The 26,501-nt window shown below is 49.0% G+C and overlaps 1 protein-coding gene across 11 annotated transcripts in view; it reads left to right on the top strand.

Annotated features, from left to right (window-relative positions):
* Nucleotides 1-26,501, top strand: part of akt3a (v-akt murine thymoma viral oncogene homolog 3a) — a 522,194-nt gene that overhangs the window by 392,994 nt on the left and 102,699 nt on the right. The gene's annotated exons all lie outside the window — the stretch shown is intronic.

Below are 26,501 nucleotides of genomic sequence, written 5' to 3'. Positions count from 1 at the left end.
TTTTTAAAAGGCTACAATATTAAACGTTTTCATCTTTTTCTGAACTTAACTTTCTGTAAGATGATTATTCTTAAAGCATAGAATTTAATCGTAGCCTAATAATTTCATATTATTTTAAATAAAATAAGTAACATTTGAGGAGGTTTTGTGGTGCAGTAGTAGCAGCCCTACCTCTGGGCCAGAAGCTCCTGATTTAAATCTCATTTCAGGATTTGATAATTGTGGGAGGTGCGTCCGTAATGTGGCCAAACAGGTTTGAGTATCAGCCCGTAAATCCTTCCAATGTTCCTGATGGAAGGCATAAAGAATGGGGGAGTTTCTTGGTCTGCCATCCTACAGAAGGCAAAGGTAAACCACTGCAGTAGTTTACCAAGCATAATCATAGACTAGCTCAATGGAGGTTCATGGCACATGGAAGGAGGAGGTAACATTCACACTTGAAAAGATGATCATCATGTGCTTATTAAAATAAACTATGTTCCGTGAAATCCTCCCCATAACTCAATAAGTTATCAGTTATTTTCCATTGAGTCTTTAACATGAGTGCAATGGTTGTTACATTTAGGTGAACAGGCAATCTCTCTTTGCTCACTTGATGTTCTAATCAAATTATTGAAGAGTTTGCATCCTACGTGAAACCTGTACCATGATTGTTGAGCTCTCATTTGTAACCCATAACCAGGTTGAGATCTATTCTTTCATTATTCTAGAACATTTAATTAGTTCAAGCAATTTTGATTTCTGTTGATTTAAAAAAATATATATGCTTTAGCTTTAGCCCTATTTCTTCATGTTTTATCTACAAAAGACTTTTATCTACAAAAGAGCTTTTTTTCTTATTGTTTTCTCCCAGTCAAACTTATGTAGCAGCTGGTTTCCAGCAGTGGTTAAAAAGATGGTTTAAGGTTTTTTGCCTAAAAGGTAGTACCTTATCTGGATGCTGGCTATCTATTTGTTTCTCAAAATCCTAGACTTAGGAGGCTTCAAAGCCCTCATGTAACCCTTTGTTGATGGTCAGCTTTAGTCTCTCCTCTTAGAGAAATAATTGCAGCATTTATGTTAATCTTGCACCAATTCCAAGGATGGTTCTTGTTTTGAATGGGGAGAGGACAATTTGCACCTTAATGGAGCTTGTGGTTTTAGGATCAGAAATGACGATGTTCGCTTCAGGATCAACCTGGATTCTAGACACATTTAATTTAATTAAGATCTTAAAAGAACTGTACAGATAAAATTCAGGGGCACGATTCTCCAAAATGGAGACTAAGTGTTCATGCCGTTGTGAACGCAGTCACATTTCACGACAGTGCGAACAGGACCCGGGCACGACCTATTATGGCCCCCACAGGAGGCCAGCACGGCGCTGCAGCGGTCCACGCCACTCCAGCATCCTTACCGCCACGCCAACCCGCGCATGTGCAGTTGGGGCAGCCCAATCCTGCGCATGCGCAGTTGGGCCGCGCCATCCTGCGCATGCGCGGCCAACTTCTTACGTGCAACGGCCCCTCACCAACATGGCGCCAGTGTTCTGGGGCTGTCCGCGGAAGGAGGTAGGCCCGTGAGGGGGGGAAGCCGGCCCGCCGATTGATGGGCCCCGATCACGGGCCAGACCCCATCGGAGGGCCCCCACACACACACACACACCGCCGCCCCCCCCCCCCCCCCCCCCCCCCCAGCGTTCCCGCAGAGTTCCCGCCGTCAGCGACCAGGGGTGGACGGCGCCGCGGGAACCTGTCATGTTGTAGCGGCCGTTCGGGCCAGAGAATCGCTGCTCGCCGTTTGCGCCGGTTCTCCGAGCGGCCTGCCGTGAATCGCGCGGTGCTGGTTTTGTGGGGGTGGGAGAATCGTGTGCAGGGGTCGGGGCGGCGTGGCGTGATTCATGCAGTGCCCTGGCGATTCTCCCACCGGGGGGGGGGGGGAAGAGAGACAATCGCGCCCAATATATTTGTAGTTCACCTCTTCATGGGTTGCAAATCAGTATCATCATTACTGGTGATTAGTGAACAAATATTTATCGGCCGCACTGACTCCTTTATATTGTTTCCTTTTGTTTTTCAAGCAGTCACTTATTCTGACACTAGTTTCCAGCGTGACAAAGCACTCAACAGATTTTGATACCTCTGTTAGTCAACTGCAATGATCGTCTTTGTGGTAGTCACCACTGATGTATATATTGTATATAGAGGATGTCGCTGTAGGTGTTTTGTGGTAAGGCCCTGTACTACAAGTACGGGGGTAGTTCCCTGCCTGCTGGCTCCACCCAGTAGGCGGAGTATAAATATGTATGCTCCCAGTAACGCAGCCACTTCGCCAGCTGCTGGAGGAGGCCATACATCTTAGTGTAATAAAGCCTCGATTGCATCCAACTCTCGTCTTTGTGTAATTGAGCGTGTATCAATTTATTACACTAAGATGTGTGGCCTCCTATAGCAGCTGGCGAAGTCTGTTTTGACGCATACATCGGGTCTGCGTAGATCCAATTCCTGAAGCTCAGAAGATTCAGAATCTCTACACGCGGCTGAGCTTCAACATCTTTCCACTTATCCAGGACGCGCCGGCCTACGCAGACACCATGGTGCTACTGAAGGAAAACTACGCTCAGCGGACTAACACGCTCTATGCCAGGCACATCCTCTCCACTCGTCAACTTCCCGGTGAGTCAGTGGAAGATTTCTGGCGTGCCCTGATTCCCCCTAGTTAGAGACTGTGACTGCCAGGCTGTCACGGCCACAGAACACTTGAACTTGCTCATGAGAGACGCTTTTGTCATAGCGATAGGGTCCGATTGCATCCGACAGCGCCTCTTTAAAAAGTGCCACGCTCGACCTCTGGGAGGAAAGAAAAGATAGAGCTCACAATTACAGTCACTTCGCGCAACATCCAAGCCTATGCCCCCGGCCGCGCGGCCCACCCCTCCTGCGCATTGTGGACTCCGCAGATGGCCGCCTCATCGTGGACCTCACCAGCGACCCCCCTCAGCCAACCGCACGCCTGTGCCGCGCGGCAGCCAACCAACCTCGGGGGGGGGGGGGGGGGGGGGTCCCAAATGTTACTTCTGTGGGCAGCCTAAACACCCCCGACAGCGCTGCCCGGCCCGGAGCGCCTTTCGCAAGGCCGGTGGCAAAAAGGGACACTTGGCTGCGGTGTGGCAGGCCTGTGCAGTCGCTGCTATTGTTCCGACTCACCCCACATGCGACCAGTGGGCGCCGCCACCTTCACCTCGGACCATGTGGGCGCCGTCATCTTGTTCGACCCCCACCATGTGCGGCCCATGGGTGCCGCCACCTTGTTCTCCCCAGGATCGTCAGGTGCCGCCATCTTGTCTTCCCCATGACACGTGTGGCCCGTGGGCGCCGCCATCTTACCAGGACCCATGCCCCGGGCACCTCATCGCCTGCCACCATCGACGACCAGCCGCGTCTCGCCTCGGTCACGATTGACCAGTCTCACCCACACAATCTGTCAACTGCTTCCACCAACGTGAAGATCAGTAGGCACTAGATCTCCTGTCTGCTGGACTCCGGGAGCACCGATAGCTTCATTCATCCCGATACGGAAAGGCGCTGCTCCCTCGCGGTACACCCTGCCAACCTGAGAATCTACCTGGCCTCCGGGTCCCACTCCATGACGATCCGGGGGTACTGCATAGCCACTCTCACTGTCCAGGGCGTGGAGTTCAGCGGCTTCCGCCTCTACGTTCTCCCCAACCTCTGCGCTGCCCTGCTACTCGGCCTGGACTTCCAGTGCAACCTCTAGAGCCTGAAATTCAGCGGGCCCCTACCACCCCTTGCCGTGTGCGGCCTCGCGACCCTAAAGGTCGACCCACCTTCCCTATTTGCAAACTTAACTCCGGATTGCAAACTCGTCGCCACCAGGAGCAGATGGTACAGCGCCCAGGACTGGGCTACTTCATCAGGTGCAAAGCTCAGCGACTGCTTCGGGAACGCATTATTGAGGCCAGCAACAGTCCGTGGAGAGCCCAAGTGGTAATGGTGAAAACTGGGGAGAAACACAGGATGGTCTTGGACAACAGCCAAACCATCAACAGGTACACCCAGCTCGACGCGTACCCCCTCCCAGGCATATCTGATATGGTCAATCAGATTGCATAGTACCGGGTCTTCTCAACTGTGGACCTGAAATCCGCCTACCACCAACCCCCCATCCGTAAGGTGGACCGCCCATACACTACCTTCGAAGCAGATGGCCTCCTTTACCACTTTCTCAGGGTTCCCTTTGGAGTCACCAACGGGGTCTCGGTTTTCCAACGGGAAATGGACCGAATGAAATGAAAATCGCTTATTGTCACGAGTAGGCTTCAATGAAGTTACTGTGAAAAGCCCCTAGTCGCCACATTCCGGCGCCTGTCCGGGGAGGCTGTTACGGGAATCGAACCGTGCTGCTGGCGTTCTTGGTCTGCTTTAAAAGCCAGCTATTTAGCCCAGTGAGCTAAACCAGCCCCTGGTTTACCGGAATGGTTGACCGGTATGGACTGCAGGCCACCTTTCCGTACCTGGACAATGTCACCATCTGCGGCCACGATCAGCAGGACCATGACGTCAACCGTGCCAAATTTCTCCACACCTCCACTCTCCTCAACCCAACTTATAACAAGGAGAAGTGTGTGTTCAGCACGAACCGCTTAGCTATCCTCGGTTATGTGGTCTAGAATGGAGTTCTGGGGCCTGATCCCGACCGCATGCGCCCCCTCATGGAGCTCCCCCTTCCCCACTGCCCCAAGGCCCTCAAACGATGCCTGAGGTTCTTCTCTTATTACGCCCAGTGAGTCCCAAACTAAGGCCCGTCCACTCATTCAATCCACTCTGTTTCCCCTGATGGCCGAGGCTCACCAGGCCTTCAACTGTATTAAGGCTGACATCGCCAAGGCCGCGATGCATGCAGTCGACGAGACGTTACCATTTCAAGTCGAGAGCGACGCATCAGACGTCGCTCTAGCCACCACCCTCAACCAGGCAGGCAGGCCCGTAACAATTTTCTCACAAACCCTACATGCCTCTGAGATTTGGCATTCCTCCTTCGAAAAAGAGGCCCAAGCCATCGTTGAAGTTGTGCGGCATTGGAGAAATTATCTGGCCAGCAGGAGATTCACTCTCCTCACTGACCAACAGTTGGTCGCCTTCATGTTCAACAACACACAGCGGGGCAAGATCAAAAATGATAAAATATTGAGGTGGAGGATCGAGCTCTCCACCTACAACTACGAGATTTACTATCGCCCCAGTAAGCTCAACGAGCCCCCCGATGCCCTATCCCGAGGTACATGTGCCAGCGCATAAGTGGACCGACTCCGGACTCTGCACGACAACCTCTGTCACCTGGGGGTCACACGTTTTTACCACTTCATCGAGGCTCGCAATCTGCCCTACTCCATCGAGGAAGTCAGGGCTATCACCAGAGACTGCCAGGTCTGCACGGACTGCAAACCGCACTTCTACCGGCCAGGCCGTGCGTGCCTGGTGAAGGCCTCGCGCCCCTTTGAACGCCTCAGTGTGGACTTCAAAGAGCCCCTCCCCTCCATCGACCGTAACACGTACTTCCTCAGTGTGGTCAATGAGTATTCCACATTCCCCTTCGCCATCCCATGCCCCGACATGACGTCTGCCAGTCATCAAAGCCCTCAACACCATCTTCGCTCTGTTCGGCTTCCCAGCCTACGTCCACAGCGACAGGGGATCCTCATTCATGAGCGATGAGTTGCGTCAGTTCCTGCTCAACAGGGGCATTGCCTCGAGCAGTACGACCAGCTATAACGCCCGGGTCAACAAACAGGTGGAGAGGGAGAATGGGACGGTCTGGAGGGCCTCCAGCTGGCCCTACGGTCCAGAAATCTCCCGGCCTCCCGCTGGTAGGAGGTCCTTCCCGACGCCCTGCATTCCATTCGGTCGCTCCTGGTGCACCGCGACTAATGAAACACCCCATGAACATCTCTTTGCCTTCCGCAGGAAGTCCACTTCCGGGGTGTCGCTCCCGACTTGGCTCGATGCTCCAGGACCCGTACTCCTCCGTAAACACGTACGACTCCACAAGGCGGACCCGTTGGTTGCCAGCTTGGAAACATAAGACCTCCAACTGTTAAGATTTGTGTCTTTGGCATTACAGTACACTAGCCTCAACGTTCTGCTCTTGACTTGGTTTCTGCGGACTTCAAAGACTTGTTCATCTAGATTATGGCACCTCAAATGCATACCCAAGTGCTTTTTAAATGTGATGAGGATTTCTGCCTCCATCACCCTCAGCTTGAAACACCTTAATTAAATCTCCCTTTGACCATCTCTGTCCAAAGAAAATAATCCTAGTCTATCCATTCTTTCCTCACAGTTAAAATTGTCCATTCCTGACGACATCCTCGTCACTCTGTTTTGACCAAATCATGCCTATAATACAGTAACTGGAACTGTATGAGGTACTGTAGCTGCTGTCTAGCTGGAGATTTATGCAGTTCTAGCATAGCCTCCCTTCTCTTTTATTGACCGAGGTTGAGAATATCCCGTCTGCCTTCTTTACAGCCTTAACTTCATGTCTTGCTACCTTCAAGGATTTATGGACATGCACTCCAAGGTTCCTTTACACTTTTCAGAATACTATCGTTTATTGTGTGTTCTCTTTTTCTTGGCTCAATAGAAATTTTTAACTAGGCGGACTTCCGGTGGCGGCGATGACGTAGGAAGCCGCACATTTGGGAGCTCCCGTTTCAAACTGACTTTTCGGCTCTTTTTAGAGCCCAAAACGGAAATTTTTCGATGTCTCCCGGTGGGAGAAGGTGAGCTGATCGACTTTCCCCGCAGTTCATGACTCGAACTCGGAGTGGAAGGGGGGAAAAAACGGCAGCAGCTCCCGAGAAAAAACAGGGGAAGGAATCCAAGATGGCGGCCGGCGGAGCTCCAGAGGCAGCGCCGGCTCTAGGGTTGCTGGCGCCCCGGGCAAGCTGAACTTCGGCGCCCTTGGGGGGGGGGGGGCCGAGGCCGAGGGGGGGCGGGGCCGAGGCCGAGGGAGGGGCGGGGCCGAGGAGGGGCGGACCCGAGGGGGGCGAACACGCGGGGGGGCGGGCGGACGCGGGGGGCGGGCGGACCCGAGGGCGGGGCGGGGGGGCGGACCCGAGGGCGGGGCGGGGGGGCGGACCCGAGGGCGGGGCGGGGGGGCGGACCCGAGGGGGGCGGACCCGAGGGGGGACCGAGCGGGTGGGGGCGGACCGAGCCGGGGGGCCGCCCTGGGGGCTGGCGGCCACCGCGCATGCGCTGGTTGGCACCGGACCAACTGCGCATGCGCGGGACCCGAGTCTGGCGCCCCTGAGCACATAGCGCCCCGGGCAACAGCCCGAGTTGCCGGTGCCTTGAGCCGGCCCTGTCCAGAGGAGTGGAAGCAGTGGGCCCTGGAGCAACAAGCTGCTCTCCTGCGCTGTTTTGCAGACTTCAAGGCTGAGGTACTGAGCTCTCTGCAGGAAATGAACAAAAGGCTCTGAGATTCAGACGACCCAGGGTGCTGCTATCAAGGAGCTGCAGACGCAGGCCACTGAACGAGAGGAAGAGGCCGGGATCCTCGTGAGTAAGGTGGAGGGACACGAGGCGCTCCACAAGAAGTGGCAGGACCGCTTCGAGGAGCTTGATCACCGCATGAGGCGGAAAAATCTTCGGATCTTGGGCCTTGCGGAGGGGCTGGAGGGGTCGGACCTGACAACCTACGTGGCTGCGATGCTGAACTCGCGAGTGGGGGCCGGGTCTCTCCATCTGCCCTTGGAGCTGGAGGAAGCACACAGAGTACTGGCCAGGAGGCCTAAGGAGAATGAACCCCCGCGTGCGGTGCTGGTGAGGTTCCACCGGTTCAGTGATCGGAATGTGTGCTGCGCTGGGCCAAGAGGGTGAAGAGCAGCAACTGGGAGAATGGGGTAGTACGGATCTACCAGGATTGGAGTGCAGAGATGGCTAAGTGGCGGTCCGGGTTTAATCGGACGAAAGAGGTGCTTTACAAGAAGAAGATTAAGTTTGGAATGTTGCAGCCTGCACGCCTGTGGTAACTTATTCGGACTGGCATTATTATTCTGATTCCCCGGAGGAGGCGTGGGCCTTCGTGCGGACGGAGAAACTGGACTTGAACTAGGAGTTGGAGGTTGTGGGGTCGGTTGTAATACTTTATTGCTGGATTCTGCTGTTGCTGTGTTCTCTTTTTCTGTACTTTTACAATTTTGATATAGTTATTTATGGGGGTGTTGTTCTGTTCTGTTTTTTGCTGTGGGGCATTGTTTGAGTTTTGTATCTTGCGGGGAGGGTTGGGGGGGGTTTGTTGTATTCTATGTCGGGTTGGGGGGTATGGAGTGGGGCTGGTATTTGGGCACTGCGTCAGAAGGGTGTGGTGGGGCAGTGCAAAAGCGCGGGCTTTCCTCCGGTTTCCCGCGCTGTGGGGCTGGGGGGAGGAGACGATGACGGGGGGAGGCGGGGCCTTAATTGGTTCTTCCCTGCGCTGGAGCGATGCCTGGAGGAGGGATAGGATGGGGGATGATCCCACTTTGGGAGGGGTCGGGTTATTGGCGGGAGTTTCCGGGGTCAGCAGAAGTTAGCTGACCCACGGAAGTACAATGGAGGACGGTTCGCGGCTAGGAGGGTTCATAGCCTGGGAGGGGGGGGAAAGGGGAATACCGGTTGCTGCTGGCAGGGTCAGGAAGGAGCTGGTGTGGGCCGGGGGGGGACAGAGGTGAGGTGTTGCCGCCGTGGGGACTGGGTAGGGCAGGGGGTGCTGGCCTGGGGCGGGCATTCGAGGGGCTATGGCTAGTCGACGGGGAGGGGGGCGGGACGCCCTCTGATCCGGTTGGTCACCTGGAATGCAAGAGGATTGAATGGGCCGGTGAAGCGGTCGAGGGTACAGCTCATCTGAGGGGGCTAAAGGCAGATGTGGCAATGCTTCAGGAGACCCACCTGAAGGTGGCGGACCAGGTCCGTCTGAGGAAGGGATGGGTGGGGCAGGTTTTCCACTCTGGGTTGGATGTGAAGAACTGGAGAGTGGCGGCGATTCTGGTGGGGAAAAATGTGTCGTTTGTGGCATCGGAGGTGGTGGCGGATAAGGGGGGTAGGTATGTTATGGTTAGGGGCAGGCTACAAGGAGAAAAGGTGGTACTTGCTAGTGTGTATGCCCCAAATTGGGATGACGCGGGCTTTATGAGGCGTATGTTGGGACGGGTCCCGGATCTAGAGGCGGGAGGTCTGATCATGGGGGGGGACTTCAATACGGTGTTGGATCCTTCACTGGATCGGTCCAGCTCTAGGACGGGTAGGAGGCTGGCGGCGGCCGCCAAGGTACTGAGAGGGTTTATGGACCAGATGGGTGGGGTGGATCCATGGAGGTTTGTGAGGCTGAGGGCACGCGAGTACTCTATCTTCTCCCACGTACATAGGGTCTACTCTCGGATAGACTTCTTCGTGGTGAGTAGGGGATTGATTCCGAGAGTGGAGGATGCCGAGTATTTGGCCATTGCAATCTCTGACCACGCTCCGCATTGGATGGAGTTGGGGATGGGGGAGGTGCGGGACCAGCGCCCGTGTTGGCGGTTGGATGTGGGGTTGTTGGCGGAGGAGGAGGTGTGTAGGAGGGTCCGGGCAAGTATTGAGGGGGACCTCGAGGTGAATGATACGGGGGAGGTTCAGCTGGGGGTGGTCTGGGAAGCCCTGAAAGCAGAGATTCGTGGGGAGCTGATATCCATCCGGGCACACAGGGAGAGGAGTGAGAGGGATAGACTGGTGGGAAAGATGCTGGAGGTAGACAGGAGGTACGCAGAGGCACCAGAGGAGGGACTGTTTGGGGAGAGGCGCAGCCTGCAGGCTAAATTTGATTTGCTGACCACTAGAAAGGCGGAGGCACAGTGGAGGAAGGCACAAGGGGCAGTGTACGAACATGGTGAAAAGGCGAGTAGGATGCTGGCTCATCAGCTCTGCAAGCGGGATGCGGCAAAGGAAATTGCTGGAGTGAGAGACCAGAGTGGGAATGTGGTGCGGAAGGGGGTAGAGGTGAATGAGGTCTTCAAGGACTTTTATGGGGAACTCTACCGGTCGGAGCCAACGGGGGAGAGGAGGGGAATGAAGAGGTTCCTCGACGGGCTTTCTTTCCCGAAGGTGCAAGAGGAGCAGGTGGAGGGGTTGGGTGCGCCGATTGAGCTGGAGGAGCTAGTTAAGGGGATCGGGCAGATGCAGTCAGGGAAGGCACCGGGGCCAGATGGGTTCCCGGTGAAATTTTATAAAATGTTTGTGGACCTAGTGGGCCCCTTACTGGTGCGGGCACTTAATGAAGCGTGGGAAGGGGGGACTTTGCCCCCGACGATGTCGCGGGCGCTGATCTCATTAATCTTAAAGAGAGACAAGGACCCCCAGCAGTGTGGTTCATACAGGCCCATATCTCTCCTCAACGTAGATGCCAAGGTGCTGGCAAAAATCCTGGCCACCAGGATAGAGGACTGTGTGTCAGGGGTTGTACACGATGACCAGACAGGTTTTGTGAAGGGAAGGCAGCTGAACACGAATGTGCAGAGATTGTTGAATGTCATCATGATGCCGGGGATTGAGGGGGAGGCAGAGATAGTGGTGGCGCTGGATGCGGAGAAGGCCTTCGATAGAGTGGAGTGGGGGTACTTATGGGAGGTGTTGGGGAGGTTTGGATTTGGTGAGGGTTTATTAGATGGGTGAGGCTGCTATATGAGGCCCCGGTGGCGTGCGTGGCCACGAATGGGAGGAGGTCGGCGTACTTCCGGCTTTACCGAGGGACCAGGCAGGGTTGCCCCCTGTCCCCCTTGTTGTTTGCATTGGCAATCGAGCCGCTGGCGATGGCGTTGAGGGATGCAGAGAGGTGGAGAGGTTTAGTGCGAGGTGGGGAGGAACATAGGGTGTCGTTGTATGCCGATGACCTGTTACTGTATGTGGCGGACCCGGTGGGAGGGATGCCGGGGGTGATGGAGCTGCTAGCTGAGTTTGACACCTTTTCAGGTTATAAACTAAATTTAGGCAAGAGTGAGGTGTTTGTGGTGCACCCTGGAGACCAGGAGGAAGGAATTGGTAGGCTCCTGCTTAGGTGGGCAGGGGAGAGTTTTAGGTACCTGGGGTGCAGGTGGCCAGGGACTGGAGGACTCTTCACAAACATAATTTCACCAGACTTGTAGATCAAATGGAGGAGGAGTTGAAGAGGTGGGACATGTTGCCATTGTCGTTGGCGGGGAGGGTGCAGTCCGTCAAAATGACGGTGCTTCCGAGGTTCTTGTTCCTCTTTCAGTGCATGCCCATCTTTATCCCCAGGGCCTTCTTTAGGAGAGTGACTAGCAGTATCTTGAGCTTTGTGTGGGCACATGGGACTCCGAGAGTGAAGCGGGTTTTCCTGGAGCGAGGGAGGGATAGAGGCGGGCTGGCGCTGCCCAACCTTTTGGGGTACTATTGGGCGGTCAATGGTGCGTAAATGGGTGATGGAGGGGGGAGGGGTGGCGTGGAAAAGAATGGAGATGGCGTCTTGTAGAGGTACGAGCCTGGGTGCCCTGGTAACGGCGCCGTTGCCGCTCTCTCCTAAGAGGTATACCACGAGCCTGGTGGTGGCGGCGACCATAAGAATCTGGGGACAGTGGAGACGGCATAGGGGGGAAACAGGGGGCTCGATGGAGGCTCCACTGGGTGGCAATCATCGGTTCATCCCGGGGAACAAGGTTGGGGGATTTGGGGGTGGCAAAGTGTGGGCATCAGTAAATTGAGGGACCTGTTTATTGGCGGGAGGTTTGCGGGCCTGGGGGAACTGGAAGATAAATTTGGGCTTCCCCAAGGGAACATGTTCAGATACTTACAGGTGAAGGCGTTTGCTAGGCGACAGGTAGAGGGATTCCCTTTGCTGCCCTCACGGGGGACGATGGACACTGTGCTTTTGGGGGTGTGGGTCGGAGAGGGGAAGGTGTCTGACATCTATAAGGTAATGCAGGAGGTGGAAGAGTCATCAGTGGAGGAGCTGAAGGCTAAATGGTAGGGGGAACTTGGGGAGCAGATAGAGGACGGGACTTGGGCGGATGCCTTGTAGAGAGTCAACTCTTCCTCTTCATGTGCGAGGCTTAGCCTCATCCAATTTAAGGTGCTGCACCGGGCCCACATGTCCGGGACTAGGATGAGTAGGGGTGAGGACAGGTGCACCAGGTGTTCGGGGAGTCCAGCGAATCATGCCCATATGTTCTGGGCATGTCCGGCACTGGAAGAATTCTGGAAGGGGGTGGCGGGGACGGTGTCGAGGGTGGTTGGATCCAGGGTCAAACCAGGGTGAGGACTTGCGATTTTTGGAGTTGCGGTGGAGCCGGGAGTGCAGGAGGTGAAAGAGGCCGGTGTTCTGGCCTTTTTGTCCCTAGGAGCCCGGCGGAGGATCTTGCTACAGTGGAAGGATGAGAGCCCCCAAGTGTGGAGACCTGGGTCAATGACATGGCAGGATTTATAAAGTTGGAAAGGGTTAAATTTGCCCTGAGAGGATCAGTACAAGGGTTCTACAAACGGTGGCAGCCTTTTCTGGACTTCCTGGCTCAAAGATAGGTATTTTGGTCAATAGCAGCAGCAACCCCCGGGGGGGGGTGTTCCTAACTATAGTTTCTATATTTTTTTTGCTATGGTTATGTAACTTAACACTGGGTTAACTTAAGTTGTTGTTAATATGTTGGGTTGTTCATTGAGGAGGGGCGAAGGTTTATGATTGTTGTTATTACTGTTATCGTTGGTATTTTAGTATGGTTTGATGTTGTGTAAATTAAAAGATTTTCAATAAAAATTATTTTAAAAAAAATAAAAAAAATTTCTAACTACTTTGAGGATGTTAAATAAATCATATTCTTCACTGTTGTTTATAAAACTGTACAGAGCCTAAAATGCCAGTATTTTAGATAGTTCATTACATTCCTTATTAGTTAATGCACTTTCCCCTCGATTATTTGGCACTAACTTAGCTTACCCTTTCAGCACAAAAGAGTGCTTTTCTGAAATAAAGATTCAAAACCATTTTCTCTTACCCTATTCTCTTGAAGATGTTATTGCCGCCTTCTCTTATGCTTGACCTTATGGTAAAAATTTATGGAATATACCACAGATCAGTGAAATTTGAAGTACCACCACACCCTTACTCATTCAGTGGCTCACTCTCTTGTGCTCCTGATAACTCTGTTTCTTGTGCAGCCATCTAAGATAAGTAGTTACTCCACAGAATGCCAAAAATATGGGCAGCAGTGGTTAGCATTGTGGCTTCACAGAGCCAGGTTTCCCAGGTTCGATTCCCCGCTGGGTCACTGTCTGTGCGTATTCTGCATGTTCTCCCCGTGTCTGCGTGGTTTTCCTCCGGGTGCTCCGGTTTCCTCCCACAGTCCAAAGACGTACATACTAAATTGCCCTTCGTGTCCAAAAAGGTTAATGAGGAGTTATTGGGTTACGGGAATAGGGTGGAAGTGAGGGCTTAAGTGAGTTGGTGCAGGCACAATGGGCCGAATGGCGTCCTTCTGCAGTATATGTTCTATGTACTCGCTGAAACAAGTATAAGTGCTAGTATGGGCTTAGTAGGTTTTGCTGGTATTTAAATTTAGAGGATTTCCATTCCAGAAATGATTTATGGAGCTCAATTTTGCTGGTAACATTGAAGCACCACTGCCGGGCCAACACCAGGAGGGGTCCTGCTTTGGCAGGGTGCAGGACCACCTTCTATGTATGACCAGTCTTATGTTTCAATAAGGTTATCTCCCATTCTCTTAAACTCCAATGAGTATAGGCTTCATACATTAACTGGATGCTGTGTCATTAACACATGCCTGTTTGAAAGTCTGCTATCAGCATGTAATAACGGTCTAATTGCTGATGTCCATAAGTTGAACTTGCCTGGAGATGCTAAAACAGACACCTTTGTTTAAGTGTTGATTGGGTACTATCTTTATGTGGATATGCAATCCACATGCCCGTTTTTACTGAAGAGTCTGCAGAATGACGCACAGTGGCACATTTCAAGATGGCTTAGGGGCTGAGGGCACACAAGTTTTCAGATGCAGCGGAGATCCAAAGGCGACAGGATGTCCTGTGCCCGGAAAAGGAAAGAAATCCACCTAGCCCTCCTGTATGCCCCAGTCCTGCAGTAGCTGGTGAACTCTGCCTGGCCTCATGTCCTCAGCCTGTTCCGCCTCCAGACCAAGGGGGTTCATGACCAAGATCCAATGACCAAACACTCTCTTTCTCCTAGTGCCAAAACAGGTAGAGTAGCACAGCAGCTTTGCCAAAGTGTCATCTGGACTCGAAACGTTAGCTCTTTTCTCTCCCTACAGATGCTGCCAGTCCTGCTGAGATTTTCCAGCATTTTCTCTTTTGGTTTCAGGTTCCAGCATCCACAGTAATTTGCTTTTATTTAGCATAGTAGTTACTCTTTTTAAACAAAGCCCTCACAGAACTTGTATAACTTGGAAGGAATTTCAGTGTTGTCATTGCAAGCTATCCCAGAAGTCTCCCAGTGTGCTACAAAAGTCTTCTTCAAACCTCCAGCAGCAAGTGAACAGTAAAAGGTGAAATATCTCAGCTGGCTCAGAAGAGGATGCAGAGAAAGCAGAGGCCAGCGAATTGTCCACCTTCTCCGTTCTCTGTCTTCCGCTGCAACAAATGTGGCAAAGACAGTCATGCCAGAGTCGGACTCCTGAGTCACACCAGTGATGCTTAACACAGAGTTGACCGCCACAGTGTACACCACCATCTTATGATATGGAAGGCTGCCATGACCACCTTTTAAGTAATGCTCAAAATCCTCTGCAACAGTTTGCCAATTGGCTGTTTGCTGTTGGAGGGTGCTCCACCAGGACCAAACACTATCCACCAGAACTCCAGGCAGCCTCATTAATGAACACTAGCATGCAATTTAATTACCATTCAGATCTTTCATAATTCTCCAGATGGAAGTTCTGACCTGTATCTCAGCTCCTTTACCAAGGTAGTGTCTTGTGCTAAACAAGGGCTGGACCATTATTTAGCTCCATGTTGGTTATCCTGGAACAGATAACCAACATGTTATTAAAACAGATTTATCTGAATTCTCTTTGATTTCTTGATGATACTTGCATTTCACAAGTGGAAACACTGTGTCTATGCTTTCAAACCTGTTGTAATTTTAAAGACCTCTATTAGGTCTCCCCTCAAACCTTCTCTTTTCAAAAGTAATGAAATCCAGACTTTTCATCTTTTCCTGAGTGATATAATCTCACAATTTTGGTATCCTGTGGAACAGAATGTATTGTTGGGTTTGGTAGAAGGCTAAGGATAGTGAGGCAACAATTTTTTTTAGTTGTTTGTATGCATAAATTGGTCTTCTAGCCTATTGCGGGACTTCTGAAATAGCCCATTCTCATTTCCTCCGCATTTTAAGCAAGTTGCTGGATTTGTTCACGCAAACTTGCTTTTATGTGAAACCATTCATGTAACCCTGAACATCAGCTTTGTAATGGCGGCATGGTGGCACAGTGGTTAGCATTGCTGCCTCATGCCGCTGAGGACCCGGGTTGGATCCCATCCCCGGATCACTGTCTGTGTGGAGTTTGCACATTCTCCCTGGGCGCGATTCTCCGAGGCTGCGCCAGTTGGGAGAATCGCCGGCCGCGCCATTTTATCGTCCCGCCATTCTCCCAACCAGCGAGAACGGCCCCATCGAGTTCTGCGCCGCGTCAGCCGAAGAATCGCCTGAGACACTCAAAACGGCGATTCTCCGGTACCCCCGCCATTCTCCGGCCCCGATGGGCCGAGCGGCCGCCCTGACCCGACAGATTCCTGCCGGCGCCGTCTACACCTGGTCGCTGCCGGCGGGAATTGTGCGGGAACGCTGGGAAGGTGGCCTGTGTGTGTGTGTGGGGGGGGGGGTTCCTTCACCGGAGGGGGGCCTCCGATGGGGCCTGGCCCGCGATCGGGGCCCACCGATCGGTGGGCCGACCTCTCTAAAGGACGACCTCCTTTCCTTCGCCGTGCATGCGCGGATGACTTCATTTACGCGACACCAGCCGCGTCATTTACGCGGCGCCAAGGCCCAGCGCGTGTAAAATACGCAACGCCGCTCCTAGCCCCTCGGGGCTGGAGAATAGGGGGCTGGAAGTGGACCCCAATGCCGGAGTGAAACACTCCGGTTTTCACTCCGGCGTCGGGACTTTGTCTCCATTTAGGAGAATTGCGCTCCGTGTCTGCATGGGTCTCACCCCCACAGCCCAAAGATGTGCAGGGTTGGCCTTGCTAAATTGCCCCTTCAGTGAAAACATTTTTAGAAAAACAACAACTTTGTTAAATAGGGGAGGCGGTGGCATAGTGGTATTGTCACTGGACTAGTAAACCAGAGACCCAGAGTCATGCTCTGGGGACCCGGGCTCAAATTCTGCCACTGCAGATGATGAAATTTGAATTCAATAAAAATCTGGAATTAAAAGTCTAGTGATGACCATGAAATCATTGTCGATTGTTGTAAAAACCCGCCCTGTTCACAAATGTCCTTGAGGGAAGGAAATCTGTCATCCTTACTGGTCTGGCCTACATGTGACTCCAGACCCACATCAATGTGGTTGACTCTAAACTGCCCCTTCGGGGACAAATAGGGATGGGTAATAAATGCTGGCCCAGCCGGTGACGGCTTATGTAGTTATGCGCTATGATTCCCCTTGCTTAATTTGACACTTTTCTCTCATCAACCACTTTTAAAGCTATGGAAACTGCATTCTCCTCCTCCATGATTGATCCCACCCTGCTTGAGTCTCTTTTTGTACTTGATTGTCCTTCTGAATTAGAGGGTTTTAACATTCCTAAACCATCTGCAAAAATTTGCAGCACCTCCTGTATATCCGATCTTTTGTCTTGTTTCCTCCAGTAATGCTCCAATTTGCACTCCGTAAAGCTGGACTGAAGTATTGAACTAGATTTATGGCAATTGCATGCTTATTAAGGCGAGGGGAGGGGGTTGTTTATCAGATAATTTAGTGCTATTATTGAACCGTTGTTCAGCTTTGGTTGTTTAATGATTATGTAACATATCAGTGTTCCATGACTAAAGCTGTGCTTTCCTGCAAATGTATTTTACACTAAAAGAGAGACGTTGACATTCAGTTAAGGCATGGCCAAGGTATTAATATTGAATTAAACCCAAAGTGGTGTATTGGTGTCAAATAAAAATTGGTGCAAACACTAAGCAGGTGGGCCAGCATCTGTGGAGAGAACAAAAAATAACATTCCAGCTGTAGAGACTTCATCCGAATGAGTGTTTTCTGTTTTGTTTCGGAATCCCCACATCTGGAGATTTTAAAATATGTTTTGTCTGTGTTGGTGCCGCTGTGCTCGTAGATATCCTGAAGATAGCAGTAGGATTTTGAGCATTACTTTGGTGTTCTGCAATGTGAAAGGTTGAATAGGAAAAAATTATATATTACTTACTGTTGAGATCATCTTCATCGTTATTTCAAAAGCTGTATATAAATCACTCTTGACTTGGCTTCTTCCCTTGTTCTGGCCTTGCAAAGCATTGTGCTGATTTATTAATGTTTTAATGTTGCTGCAGGTTTTTGCAGTTTCACTGTTTCCTTCCTGCAAAGGTTTGGCCCAGAAAAATCCCTCTTTAAATGGTTTGTGTTTCAAGTGATTCATCTCCTTTGTGAGATGACAGCAATGAAATTATATTTGGAATTTGAATTTATTTCAAAGAATAAGGAAAACTATACCAGTAGCAAGCAAACTAACAGTCCTTGCAACAGTAATTATTGTTCTCAAAAGTAAAGTCTTTCACCTCCTACATATTTGAATTAAATGATATAATGTGTACCCTACACATGTAAAATTTTGTTTATCTCTCACTTTTGGAAAGTTGAAAGTACTGTTAACACAGGTGAATGTAAGTGAGGATCTAGGTACAGTATACAGTAGGTTGCATGAATAGGTATAGATGAAATATGAAAAATACTAATGTGTACCCAAAATTAATGTAAGATTTTTTGAGAGAACTGGAATTATGAGATGGAAGATATTAAATCTTTCTGTAGGGTTAACTTGATAGGCCCTGCATGATTTGCAGTTCCTCAGTCTTCAATACAGTATACTTGATCAATACCATACTGCAGTGTACAAAAGAATACTAGACTGCAGGATTCCTTTATGGTTACATATTGTGGTCATCAAACATCAATGTGCATTTAAAGAAAGTTTCAGCATTGAACAATTGGTCCTGAAAATAATGAGAACTGTATTTTTGTCTACCCTTGTTCAAAATCTGCACTCCAAAATCGAGAGATCTCCTGCTGCCAGTTTTGCTGCAGTAGAAAAAAAGCAATGCACATTAAGTAAAAAGAGAAGTATTAAATGGGGGGAGAAAATGTGAATTTTTAGTGGAAAAACGATGACAATAGCACAATTGGGGGGAAGCAGGTATTGACGCAAGATTATTGATCCAGAGACCCAGGGTAATTCTCTAACCACCTGGATTTGAATGCCACCATGCAAGGTGATGGAATTTTAATTCAATTTTTAAAAATCTTGAATTAAAGTAGAATGATATTGGAACCATTGTTGATGGTCATAAAACCCCCTCTGATTCACCAATGCTAATTAGGGAAGGAAATCTGCCAATTGTGGCTTGTTAGCACCACTACTAACCAAGCTGGCCATGTTCTAAAGGACATTGTTGCGAGAATGAGTTTTCAGCAGATGGAGAGAGGACCAACAAAGGAAAAACATACTTGACCTCCTCACCAACATGCCTAGATGCATCTGTCCATTAACATATCAGTAGGAATGACCATTGCACAGTCCTTGTGAAGATGAAGTCCCATCTTTACAGTGAGGATACCCTCCATTGTGTTGTGTGGCACTACCATTGTGCTAAATGGGATTAATTTTGAACAGTTCTAGCAACTCAAAACTGGGCATCCATGAGGGAACTGTGGGACATCAGCAGCAGAATTGTACTCCACCATTGGCCTGGCAAAGCCTCCACTCTACCATTACCAACAAGCCAGGGAATCAATCTTGGTTCAATTAAGAGTGTGAGAGGGCAGGTCAGGTGCAGCACCAGGTATACCTAAAAATGAAGTGTCAACCTGGTGAAGCTATAAACATGTGACTGTTTTGCATGCCAAGCAGCATATACAGCAAGCGATTGACAAGAGTTAAGTGCTCGCGTAACTAGTGGATCAGATCTAAAATCTGCTATCCTACCATGTCCAGTCGTGAATGTTGATGGGCAATTAAACTATTAATTGGAGGAGAAGGTTCCACAACAAACCCCAACCTCAATGATGGGGGAGCACATCAGTGCAGAAGATGCTACCTTCAACCAAAAGTGCCAAATCGATAATCCATCTCTACGTCATCTGGAGGTCCCCAGCATCATTGAATCCCTTCAGTGCAGAAGGAGATCATTTGGCCTATTTGCCTGTATCAACCCTCCAAAAGGGCGCCCTACTACCTAGGCCCACGCCCCCACCCTATCCCCATAACTCCATCTAACGTTTGCACGCTAAGGCAATTTGGCATGGCAAATCCGCCGAACCTGCACATCCTTGGACTATGGGAGAAAACTGGAGCACCCAGAGGATTCCAATGCAACCACTGGCCGAATGTGCAAACTCCACGCAATCACCCCAGGTCAGAATTGAACCCGGGTCCCTGGTGCTGGGAGACGTCAATGCTAACCACTGTGCTACCATGCCGCCATCACAGCTGCCAGTCTTCAGCCAATTTGATTCACTCCACATGATATCAAGAAAAGGCTGAAGGCACTACATACTTTAAAGGCTATGGGCCATAACAGTATTCCAGCAATAATACTGAAGACTTGAGCTCCAGAACCTACCGTGTTCCTAGCCAAACTGTTTTAGGTCAACTACAGTACTGGCATCTGGCCAGAAGTGGGGAAAATTGCCCAGGAACATCCTGTACACAAAGCAGGACAAATCCAACATGGGCAGTTGCCACCCCATCAGTCTACTCTCGATTGTCATTAAAATGATGGAAGGGGTCATCAATAGTGTAATCAAGTGGTGCTTGCTTAGCAACAGCCTTCTCACTGGTGCTCATTTGGGTTCTGCCAGGGCCACCCAGCTCCTGACCTCATTACAGCCTTGGTTCAAACATGGACAAAATAGCTGAACTCTAGAGTTGAGGTGCGAATGACTGTCCTTGCCATCAATGTCGCATTTGACAATGCGTGGAATCAAGGAGCCATAGCAAAAATTCAATCAATGGGAATCAGGGCAAAAACACTCTACTGGTTGGCATTGTACCTAGCACAAAGAAGGTAATTGTGGTTGTTGGGAGGTCAGTCATCTCAGCTCCCAGTCATCACCACAGGAGTTCCTCAAGATAGTCTCCTATGCTCAACCATCTTCAGCTGCTTCATCAATGACCTTCCCTCTATCATAAGGTCAGGAGTTGGGATGTTCACTGATGATTGCAAGATGTTCACCATTTGCGACGATTCATACTGAAGCAGTCCAAGTCCAAATGAAGCAAGAACGGGACAATATCCAGGCTTGGGCTGACAAGTGGCAAGTAACATTTGCACTACACAAGTGTCAGGCAATGACCATTTCCAACAGGAAGAAACGCCATTGGTGAGGAGTCACTGAGGAGCATTCTGGGAAAACACGGCTTGGTCACCATAACAGAGGAGGGGATTGCAGAGAATCTCATACTCTACCGGAGGAAGAGCAGTCAACAAACCGTGACTCCTGTCTCCCCACCGTCTGATTTGGGGGGTACTCCAAGATGTGCTGAGAAATTCCTCAGAGGTTTAGACAACAATTTTCCAGAAGCGCTAACTTTCCCTGGATATTTGCATTGCACTAGGAATCATGCGACAAAACAATTTAAATTGATAATTTCAGATGGTTCCGCCAGTGTTTAACGAATAGTTCCTCAGAAGTGCTTTTATATGTTCTAACTCTTTCAAACTTGGGCATAACTATTTTAAACACTGAGACCAAGTCTGCATGGGACAACCCCCACACTCCAGACCCATGTCTGTCCGTCTCCCCCCTCCCTCCTCCCGTCTTTCCCCCCATCTTTCTCTCCCAAGCAGCAAAACCCTTTCCTCTACCTTCTCCCTGGTCTGTCAGTTTCATTGGGCCCTTTGAACCTACCTATTTTCCAGCAGTCATTGTTGTTTGAAAAGGGGCGTTGTCCCATTCATCTCACCGGTGTTGCACTGCACTCCTGTCTTGCGGGACTCTTCTGCTGCAGGTCTCAAGTAGTGCCAGCCAATGGAGGTTTCAACAAAGTTTTTGAGAGCAGGTAATTGCACTTTAAACCCTTGTAGTTACAGCAGGTCATGAATTTACATCGCTAGCTGGAAGTTATGGTCCAATATAGTTGCTAAATGTATCCAATGAAACGTGCAGATTTAGCTTGGGTATTTGAAGCAGGCCAATGGTGTACTTCATGACATCAAACTGTAATAAGATGAATTGAAATAGCAATATAATTTTTTTCATTCCAAATCCAAGTTACCATGTTGAGAAAGGAAAATTCTTCTGCTCTCATGGAGTTCTTTTTTAAACGGAATGAAATTAAAATCGCTTATTGTCACAAGTAGGCTTCAAATGAAGTTACTGTGAAAAGCTCCTAGTCACCACATTCCAGCGCCTGTTCGGGGAGGCTGGTACGGGAATTGAACCCGCGCTGCTGGCCTGCCTTGGTCTGCTATAAAAGCCAGCTATTTAGCCCTGTGCTAAACCAGCCCCTAAATTTGCATTCTGGGGCACTACAATTCTGCCTTTTGGAATTATTCTGGCATTATATCATCACAACTAAAATATCTGGTCTGTCTTCTTCGATACTGTCTTACCTAAATGTTTTTAAAGGACCAACTTTTCATTTTAAGTAGCTTTGTTTGGATTAACTTCATATAATCCGACCGCCATTTTTTAAAATCAGCTTTTAGTTTTATTCTACATGTGGTCATCCTTTATTTCATTCATAAAACGCAATTTGTCCTTGAGTGGCGGGAGATGACATCCAGAACTGGGAGCAATGCTTTAGTAGAGAGGATTTAAAATCTGAAGATAGAGAACCAGTGGCTGGGCCACTGGCTAGAGCACCAGAGGCTGGGCCGCTGGCTGGAGCACCAGAGGCTGGGCCGCTGGCTGGAGCACCAGAGGCTGGGCCGCTGGCTGGAGCACCAGAGGCTGGGCCGCTGGCTGGAGCACCAGAGGCTGGGCCCGCTGGCTGGAGCACCAGAGGCTGGGCCGCTGGCTGGAGCACCAGAGGCTGGGCCGCTGGCTGGAGCACCAGAGGCTGGGCCGCTGGCTGACTGGGCACAGGGCTAAATAGCTGGCTTTTAAAGTAGGCCAAGGCAGGCCAACGGCGTGGGTTCAATTCCCGTACCAGCCTCCCCGAAGAGGCGGCGGAATGTGGCGACTTAGGGGCTTTTCACAGTAACTTCATTTGAAGCCTTGATTTGATTTGATTTGTCATTGTCACATATATTAATATGCAGTGGCAAGTATTATTTCTTGCATGCTGTACAAACAATGCATACCGCACATAAGGAAGGAGGGACTGCAGAATATAATGTTAGTTATAGCAAGGTGTAGAGAAAAGATCAACTTAATACGAGGTAGGCCCATTCAAACGTCTGATGGCAGTAGGGAAAAGCTGTTCTTGAGTCGGTTGGTACGTGACCTCAAACTTTGGTATCTATTTCCTGACTGAAGGAGGTGGAAGAGAGTATATCCTGGGTGCGTGGGCTCCCTAATTATGCTAGCTGCCTTTCTGAGACAGCGGGAATTCTAGTTAGAGTCAATGGATGGGAGGCTGGTTTGCGTGATGGACTGTGCTACATTTACAACCTTTTGTAGTTTCCTGCGGTCTTAGGCAGAGCAGGATCCATACCAAGCTGTGATACAACCAGAAATAATGCTTTCTATGGTGCATCTGTAGAAGTGGGTGAGGGTTGCAGCTGACATGCCACATTTCCTCAGTCTTCTGAGAAAGTAGAGTCGTTGGTGGGCTTTCTTAACTATAGTGTCGGCATGGGGGGACCAAGACAGGCTGTTGGTGATCTGTACACCTAAAAACTTGAAGCTCTCGACCCTTTCTACTTAGTTCCCATTGATATAGACCGAGGCATGTTCTCCTACTTGTGACAATAAGCGATTTTCATTTAATTTTGTTTCACTGGTTGGAGCACCAGTGGCTGGGCCACTGGCTGAGAGAGCAGAGTATATCTGTTTCATATAATTTAAACCACCACAAAACACTGTATAGAATTTTACACAATTAAAATAACTGCTGATGTGTCATGAGAACTTTATGACCTGTTAAAGACATAAGGAAGATCACAAAGCATTTTATCTCTTGAAAGTATTACCGTGATCATTTATAAATGAATTTATGTTTTGATTCAAGAGCTAGCCACATTGAAAACTAAGTTTTTTGGTGTATTCATTTTAAGATGTCTAACAGAATAAGCTGCCATTGGTAGTTAGCCAAATGGGATTCACGTATTGCTAGTGTATATAAATTTCAATTAAAAAATATATATTTTGTATATATATATACAAGTTTTGATTAATGTGATTTGTGATGTCTTTATACATATAAAAAGACATTTAAGTTAAGTAAGACTGACTTTGAATCCCTACTAGAACATAGAACATAGAACAGTACAGCACAGAACAGGCCCTTCGGCCCTCAATGTTGTGCCGAGCCATGATCACCCTACTCAAACCCACGTATCCACCCTATACCCATAACCCAACAACCCCCCCCTTAACCTTACTTTTATTAGGACACTACGGGCAATTTAGCATGGCCAATCCACCTAACCCGCACATCTTTGGACTGTGGGAGGAAACCGGAGCACCCGGAGAAAACCCATGCACACAGGGGGAGGACGTGCAGACTCCACACAGACAGTGACCCAGCCGGGAATCGAACCTGGGACCCTGGAGCTGTGAAGCATTTATGCTAACCACCATGCTACCCTGCTGCCCCTGTTTGCACACAGGCTCAATCTTTGATATGCCGCGTCTCAATCCATCTAAATACAACAGCTAGGAAATAATCGCAGTTGTTCACCTGATTTCTGCCAGATTGTGGCATTCAGGCAGTGATGTAAAATTACTGTTAGGACTAGTTGATACAGTGACACATCTCACCAGGTCATGGGTCACACATGAGTGCTCTTTAGGATCAAAGAATTGCTGCAACTGCCATATGTGGAGAAGAGGAGGTGGCAGGAAAGCGGACTTCCCAGAGAAGCTAGAAGAGATGATGGGCATTTTACCTTGCGGGGCGGGGTGAGACTATGTACTGAAAACATTTTTTGAATCCCGGAGCTCTGCAGGTTGTTGATATGAGAGAATTACGACCCAAGATGTTGTGGGGAGATGGTCCAAAAGGGAGGCTTCAGGCAGTTTTTAGATGCAAACTTCTTTTAAAAAATCTTATTTAACTTTACAGTTAAAATGTCCTGTTTTTTTTTAGAGCTTACTATACTTTATAAATGTGACTAACACTTTAATGGCAACTCGGAAACTTGTGCTGCTCCACAACAACACCTGATGACCAAAGTTCGCAACTACATGTGAACATTTTGGGCTCGTGTGCCACCAGAAGGCCTGTTGGTTTTACTTTTAGCAGGATCTTCCCACCTTGAGGCTTAATGGATTTTTCGGCCTGACAACCAACCAACCCATTTCTCTGGAAATATCAGAGCTATTAACCATGTGTACAAAATATATATATAGTATTCACCTCCTTTCTTTGACTATGCGAGTATTATATAATTAAACATGAATAATGCAACAATATCCTATGAGGCAAAATCCGAGAAAGTTGAGCTTTTGAACATTGAGCTTTGAGAAGTGATCTGCTAGACCTAAAATAGTAATGGGCAGATGGTGCTAATGGTTTGGGGAGCTGGAGCTGGGGATTGGTTGCATGAGGACCACCACAATGGTAACTCACTTTTTTAAAAAATTGCAATGTGTAATTTCACCATTTGTGGGGCTGGCGTGGCTCCCTTAACTCCTACTGAACGGTTTAGTACTCGGGCATTGTTGGTAAATAATTTCAGCTTACATGTAATTTCAATACTGTCCCAACTAAATGCATTTCTTTCAGTTCAAGGAAAAATTATTTGCCTGCTGGTCTGTCTCTGCAGAATATTTTTATGAATGTACATGAGCCTTAGATTTGGGACTGATAGCTAATATATTAAGTAAAGAATAATAAAGCAGTAGAAGTAAAAAGCCTGGAATAATTTTGAGAAGCAATAAAATGTGTCAATGATGGGATGTCTGTGGATTCTTGGATGAATGGGACAAATGACCTACCTTCCTCATCTGTAATTACCTCAATATTATCTCCTAATAAATGATTAAATGCAGTAAAAAACAGCAGATTTGTATAATGTACCATATCACTGAAATATTTAATTGAAGAAGTTCAGCAATTGACAATTAATGATTAGCATGTTGCATTCAAATTTACAAGTAAAGTGAATAGAGCCATGTAAAACCAGCACAAGTTACATTTGATTAAATAGGTACATTAAACATATTTTTGAATAATTTAATCATTTCGAACAAATTCCATTTTATTTCAATACTTTTGCTAGTTTTAAATTTGTATGTTTTACTAATCCAAAGCTATGGAATTTCACAGGTGTATGCATTTCAGCTCATGAGATCATGAACTTTTCGCATGAACAAAGAAAAGTACAGCACAGGAACAGGCCCTTCGGCCCTCCAACCCTGCACTGACCTTGCTGCCCGTCTAACCTAAAACCCTCCACACATCCGGAGTCCCTATAACCCTATTCCCATCCTATTCATGTATTTGTCAAGACTCCCCTGAAAGGGTACTATCGTACCTGATTCCACCACTTCCTCCAGCAGCAAGTTCCAGGTGTCCACTACATTCTGTGTCAAAAAAAACTTCCCTTGCACATTTCCTCTAAACTTTTCCCCTCGCACCTTAAACCTATGCCTCCAAGTAATTGACTCTTCCACCCTGGGAAAAAGCTCCTGACTATCCATCCTGCCAATGCCTCATATAATTTGTAGAAGTCTATCAGGCCGCCCCTCAACCTCCGTCGTTCCAGTGAGAACAAACTGAGTTTATCCAACCTCTCCTCCTAGCTAGTGCCTTCCATACAAGGCAACATCCTGGTAAACATCTTCTATTCCCTCGCCAATGTCTCCACATCCTTCTGGTAGTGTGGTGACCAGAATTATATTCCAAATGTGGCCTAACTAAGGTTCAAAACCACTGCAGCATGACTTACCAATTTTTAAACTCCATGCCACGGCCGATGAAGGCAAGCATGCCATAAGCCTTCTCGATTACCTTCTCCACCTGCATTGCCACTTTCAGTGACCTGTGGACCTGTACACCCAGATCCCCCTGCCTGTCAATACTCTCAGGGGTTCTGCCATTTACTGTATGTTTCCCACCTGTATTCGACCTTCCAAAATGCATTACCTCACATTTGTCCAAATTAAACTCCCATTT

Source organism: Scyliorhinus canicula, chromosome 1 (genome assembly GCF_902713615.1).
Source record: "Scyliorhinus canicula chromosome 1, sScyCan1.1, whole genome shotgun sequence".
In the NCBI taxonomy this organism is placed as follows: Eukaryota; Metazoa; Chordata; class Chondrichthyes; order Carcharhiniformes; family Scyliorhinidae; genus Scyliorhinus; species Scyliorhinus canicula.
The sequence above is the reverse complement of the archived record's forward strand: the minus strand, read 5'-3'. Positions and strand labels throughout refer to the sequence as shown.